This window comes from Ranitomeya imitator, chromosome 5 (genome assembly GCF_032444005.1).
Source record: "Ranitomeya imitator isolate aRanImi1 chromosome 5, aRanImi1.pri, whole genome shotgun sequence".
NCBI classification, from domain to species: Eukaryota; Metazoa; Chordata; class Amphibia; order Anura; family Dendrobatidae; genus Ranitomeya; species Ranitomeya imitator.
Window position 1 is genome coordinate 703,954,483 of NC_091286.1, and position 6,508 is coordinate 703,960,990.

The window sequence follows — 6,508 nt, forward strand, 5'->3', positions numbered from 1 at the left end:
TAGATCTTCGTGGTGCGTATAATCTTGTGCGTATTAAACAGGGCGATGAATGGAAAACAGCATTTAATACGCCCGAGGGCCATTTTGAGTACCTGGTTATGCCATTCGGCTTTCTAATGCTCCATTGGTGTTTCAGTCCTTTATGCATGACATCTTCCGAGAGTACCTGGATAAATTCCTGATTGTATACTTGGATGATATTTTGGTCTTCTCGGATGATTGGGAGTCTCTTGTGAAGCAGGTCAGAATGGTGTTCCAGGTCCTGCGTGCGAATTCTTTGTTTGTGAAGGGGTCAAAGTGTCTCTTTGGTGTTCAGAAGGTTTCGTTTTTGGGTTTCATTTTTTCCCCTTCTACTATCGAGATGGACCCTGTTAAAGTTCAGGCCATTTATGATTGGACTCAGCCGACATCTCTGAAGAGTCTGCAAAAGTTCCTGGGCTTTGCTAATTTTTATCGTCGCTTCATCAATAATTTTTCTAGTATTGCTAAACCGTTGACTGATTTAACCAAGAAGGGTGCTGATGTGGTCAATTGGTCTTCTGCTGCTGTGGAAGCTTTTCAAGAGTTGATGCGTCGTTTTTCTTCTGCCCCTGTGTTGTGCCAACCAGATGTTTCGCTCCCGTTCCAGGTCAAGGTTGATGCTTCTGAGATTGGAGCAGGGGCTGTTTTGTCGCAAAGAAGTTCTGATGGCTCGGTGATGAAACCATGCGCCTTCTTTTCCAGGAAGTTTTCGCCTGCTGAGCGTAATTATGATGTTGGCAATCGAGAGTTGCTGGCCATGAAGTGGGCATTCGAGGAGTGGCGTCATTGGCTTGAAGGAGCTAGGCATCGCGTGGTGGTCTTGACTGATCACAAGAACTTGACTTATCTTGAGTCTGCCAAACGGTTGAATCCTAGACAGGCTCGTTGGTCGCTGTTTTTCTCCCGTTTTGACTTTGTGGTTTCGTACCTTCCGGGCTCTAAAAATGTGAAGGCGGATGCCCTGTCTAGGAGTTTTGTGCCCGACTCTCCGGGTTTGTCTGAGCCGGCGGGTATTCTGAAAGAGGGGGTAATTTTGTCTGCCATCTCCCCTGATTTGCGGCGGGTGCTGCAAAATTTTCAGGCTAATAGACCTGACCGTTGCCCAGCGGAGAAACTGTTTGTCCCTGATAAATGGACGAGTAGGGTTATCTCTGAGGTTCATTGTTCGGTGTTGGCTGGTCATCCTGGAATCTTTGGTACCGGAGATTTGGTGGCTAGATCCTTTTTGTGGCCGTCTCTGTCATGGGATGTGCGTTCGTTTGTGCAGTCCTGTGGGATTTGTGCTCGGGCTAAGCCCTGCTGTTCTCATGCCAGTGGGTTGCTTTTGCCCTTGCCAGTCCCGAAGAGGCCATGGACACATATCTCTATGGATTTTATTTTGGATCTCCCCGTCTCTCAAAAAATGTCGGTCATTTGGGTTGTTTGTGATCGCTTCTCTAAGATGGTCCATTTGGTACCCTTGTCTAAATTGCCTTCCTCCTCTGATTTGGTGCCATTGTTCTTCCAGCATGTGGTTCGTTTACATGGCATTCCGGAGAACATCGTTTCTGACAGAGGTTCCCAGTTTGTTTCGAGGTTTTGGCGAGCCTTTTGTGCTAGGATGGGCATTGATTTGTCTTTTTCCTCGGCTTTCCATCCTCAGACAAATGGCCAGACTGAACGAACCAATCAGACCTTGGAAACATATCTGAGATGTTTTGTTTCTGCCGATCAGGATGATTGGGTGTCCTTTTTGCCTTTGGCTGAGTTCACCCTTAATAATCGGGCCAGCTCGGCTACTTTGGTTTCGCCGTTTTTCTGCAATTCTGGTTTCCATCCTCGTTTCTCTTCAGGGCAGGTTGAGTCTTCTGACTGTCCTGGTGTGGATACTGTGGTGGATAGGTTGCAGCAGATTTGGACTCATGTGGTGGACAATTTGACATTGTCTCAGGAGAAGGCTCAACGTTTCGCTAACCGCAGGCGCTGTGTGGGTCCCCGACTTCGTGTTGGGGATTTGGTTTGGTTGTCATCTCGTTATATTCCTATGAAAGTTTCCTCTCCTAAGTTTAAGCCTCGTTTCATTGGTCCGTATAGGATTTCTGAGGTTCTTAATCCTGTGTTTTTTCGTTTGACCCTTCCAGCTTCTTTTTCCATCCATAACGTATTCCATAGGTCATTGTTGCGGAGATACGTGGCACCTGTGGTTCCATCCGTTGATCCTCCTGCCCCGGTTTTGGTTGAGGGGGAGTTGGAGTATATAGTGGAGAAGATTTTGGATTCTCGTATTTCGAGACAGAAACTCCAGTACTTGGTTAAGTGGAAGGGTTATGGTCAGGAAGATAATTCCTGGGTCTTTGCCTCTGATGTTCATGCGGCCGATCTGGTTCGTGCCTTTCATTTGGCTCATCCTGGTCGTCCTGGGGGCTCTGGTGAGGGTTCGGTGACCCCTCCTCAAGGGGGGGGTACTGTTGTGAATTCTGTGGTCAAGCTCCCTCCTGTGGTCATGAGTGGTACTTCGGCTGGTTCTGTCTATGAGCTTCCTCTGGTGGATGTGAGTGGGGCTGCGGCTTCTGAGGTTCCTTCCTCAGGTGACGAGGTTAAGTCGTTAGGTGCTGCTCTATTTAACTCCACCTAGTTCTTTGTTCCTGGCCTCCAGTCAATGTTCCAGTATTGGTCTTGCTTTCTCCTGGATCGTTCTTGTGGCCTGTCTGCCCTGCATAAGCTAAGTTCTGCTTGTGTTTCTTTCGTTTGCTATTTTTTCTGTCCAGCTTGCTATATTGGTTTTTCTTGCTTGCTGGAAGCTCTGAGACGCAGAGGGAGCACCTCCGTACCGTTAGTCGGTGCGGAGGGTCTTTTTGCCCCCTCTGCGTGGTTGTTTGTAGGTTTTTGTGTTGACCGCAAAGCTATCTTTCCTATCCTCGGTCTATTCAGTAAGTCGGGCCTCACTTTGCTAAAATCTATTTCATCCCTGTGTTTGTATTTTCATCTTACTCACAGTCATTATATGTGGGGGGCTGCATTTTCCTTTGGGGAATTTCTCTGAGGCAAAGGTCGGCTTATTTTTCTATCTTCAGGGCTAGCTAGTTTCTCAGGCTGTGCCGAGGCGTCTAGGTCTGGTCAGGAACGCTCCACGGCTACCTTTAGTGTGGTATGATAGGATTAGGAATTGTGGTCAGCAGAGTTCCCACATCTCAGAGCTCGTCCTATGTGATTAGCAACTATCAGGCCATTTTCTGTGCTCGTAACCACCAGGTCCATTGTGGTTCTGAATCACCTGTTCTTAACAGCACCCCATAGTCATCCATAGAGTATAATGTACACCCCATAATTATCCATAGAGTATAATGCACACCCAATAGTTATCCCTAGAGTATAATGCACACCCATAGTCATCCATAGAGTATAATGTACACCCCATAATTATCCATAGAGTATAATACACAACTTGTAATTATCCACAGAGTATAATGCACACCCAATAGTTATCCCTAGAGTATAATGAACACCCATAGTCATCCATAGAGTATAATGTACACCGCTTAATTATCCATAGAGTATAATACACAACTTGTAATTATCCATAGAGTATAATGCACAACTTATAGTTATCCATAGAGTATAATGCACACCCAACAATTATCCCTAGAGTATAACAAACACCCATAGTCATCCATAGAGTATAATGTACACCCCATAATTATCCATAGAGTATAATACACACCCCATAGTTGTCCACATAGAACAATGCACACACCATAGTTGTCAATAGAGTAAAACGCACACCCGAGAGCTGTCCATAGAACATAAGGCACCCCACAGTTATCCATAGAGTATAATGTATGGCCACTCTGTACTCACTGATTAAAAATAAATACTCACCGAACTTCCCTTCATTCCCCCACTGCTCAGAATCTTCTCCTGAAGCTGGCACCTGACAACAGCATACCAGCGACTGGCGTCACTACCAAGCACCCACGGTCAGGTGCACATCAAATGTTAACTGCTGACTTCTGATTGGCTAGGCAGTGTGCATTGCCGCACATGGACAAAACAGGTCTTTGTGTGACAATATACTTCAACTGGACGTGCATCCATGGATTTGCTGTCACTGGCGGGCTCCTGAGTATAGCCACTACGACCACGTTCGTTAAATCCTTGCTTTCTGCTGTTCTGACAACTCAGGTGCTGCCATTGTGACATGGCACCGTCAAACCATTCCAGCAAAATCTGAGCTCCAATTTGGCACTTCTTCCCTTTTGAGCTTTGTACTTTTCCTCAAAAGTAGTTTTCCACCACATATGGGAAATCAGCATACTCAGAAGAGACTGCGGAAAATATTATGTGGTGCAATTTTTTTCTGTTACTCAAAAATTGGGCTAAAACAACATTTTTCTGTGGTAAATGTGATTATTTTTATTTTCATGGCTCAATGTTATACATTTGCATTAAGCACCTTGGAATTCAATGCGTTCACAAGACATCTAAGTAAATTCTTTGAGAGGGCTAATTTCCAAAATGGTGTCACCTGCGGGGAGTTTCCACTGTTTAGGCACATCAGGGGCTCTCCAAGCCTGACGTGGCATCAGCCAATTTTGTGTTCAAAAAGTCAAATGGTGCTCCTTCCCTGCCAAGCCCTGCCATGCGCCAAAACAGTAGTTTTCCACCACATATCTCAAGAAATTTCATGACAAATTTTAGGGTGCAATTTTTCCTGTTACCCTTGTGAAAAAGCAAAATGTGGGGCTAAAACAAAATTTTTGTTGGAAATATAATTTTTCATTTTATCGGCTCAACTTCGAAAAATTCAGTGTAGCATCTTTGAGTTCAAGGTGCTCATGACACCTCTAGATAAAGTCTTTGAGTAGTCTAGTTTCCAAAATGGGTTCATTTGTGGGGGTTTCCACAGTTTAGGCACATCAGGGGCTGTCCAAAGGAAGACTTTGTAGTTCTTCAGTGATAGTCCATGATTCATGACACAGAGACTAAGTGGGTTGATCTGAACTAAACAGAAAAAAATATAATTACATTTCTCACTCCATTTGAAAAAATGGTGGAGGATGCGGGCATCGATCCCGCTACCTCTCGCATGCTAAGCGAGCGCTCTACCATTTGAGCTAATCCCCCTCACAGTTTTCACTAGCTGCTTCTCACGTCACTAGGTGGCAGCTCGGCTGATAGTGGAGCATTAAATGATACTTTCTGACGTAATAACGATTCCCAGGGACAGGACGTTCTCACGGCACAGAGAAGGACGACCACGAAGAAACCTCTACTGGTAGATGAGATCTCTGCTGATCCCGCTGCTGCTGTAGATCACAGACGTTTCACCAGTTCTGCTGTTTCCCAGAACCGGACATCTTCCTTGACCTTTCTGCCCTCACACAGCAGCGCCCAGATGTCGAGTTTATCTTTATATTAGACCATTATCTGTAACCACAATCAATTCTAGAGGAAAGTGATCAGAGAAGGCGACTGCTGTCTGGATGATCCCCGCTGCAGTAAGTTAGGAACCGTAATTACCCTAATAGAAGCCCCACATCAGAAGATCGAGAAGGAAGAGGTATCGATAAGGAAAATTGATATTGTGGTAATGTGACCCCATCAGTAATGTTCCTGATTAATTCTGGACATAATTCTATAATTCTACCAATAAGTAATAAAATGTCCTTCGAACCGGAATCGAACCAGTGACCTAAGGATGTCTGTGCTCCACTACAGTCCTCCGCTCTACCAGCTGAGCTATCGAAGGCTCGTGTTCTGCCGCTCTCCTGCCGCCATCTCCTCGCTGCGTTTTCAGGTTTATGGGTCACAGAACACCGGACATTTCTATCATATATTATACATGTGCATTATTTACTGATCAATAAGATTCTGACTGTAACAACAATAAGGAAACAGCAAAAATAAAAGGAGTCACCTTCCCATACCGGGAGTCGAACCCGGGCCGCCTGGGTGAAAACCAGGAATCCTGACCGCTAGACCATATGGGAGAAGCTGTGAATGTGCAGCTCCAGCAATGAGCCGAGACCCTGAGATCCGACCGGTGGATCCTGACCGCTAGACCATATGGGAGAAGCTGTGAATGTGCAGCTCCAGCAATGAGCCGAGACCCTGAGATCCGACCGGTGGAGATGACACAGGAGACACTGGATGTTCTTCCCTTATTCGGACTCTTCCATTTATGTGGCAGATACAAGTGACGGCGGCTGCTGGAGCCACATCACAGGCTGGTGCCGCCCGTCACTTCATGGATCCTCCTCCCATCACTGCTGTAGGTCTGATTGCCGTATGTGGAGTCGGGAAGGAATTTTTTTCCCCAAAGTGGAGCTTAGGCTACGTTCACACTAGCGTTGTGCGCCGCTGCGTCGGCGACGCAACGCACAACGCACGCAAAAACGCGGCAAAACACACGCAAAAACGCTGCGTTTTGCGACGCATGCGTCGTTTTTTGCCGAAAAGCGGACGCAAGAAAAATGCAACTTGTTGCGTTTTCTTGGTCCGACGCTTG

General features: G+C 46.1%; 2 non-coding genes across 2 annotated transcripts; both read right to left on the bottom strand.

The window, feature by feature from the left end:
• Positions 1 to 5,051: 5,051 nt before the first annotated feature.
• Positions 5,052 to 5,124, bottom strand: TRNAA-AGC (transfer RNA alanine (anticodon AGC)). Its single transcript has one exon. It is a non-coding gene; the product is annotated as a tRNA-Ala (tRNA).
• Positions 5,125 to 5,918: 794 nt separating this feature from the next.
• TRNAE-UUC (transfer RNA glutamic acid (anticodon UUC)) lies at positions 5,919 to 5,990 on the bottom strand. The gene has a single exon. It is a non-coding gene; the product is annotated as a tRNA-Glu (tRNA).
• Between the last annotated feature and the right edge of the window lie 518 nt (positions 5,991 to 6,508).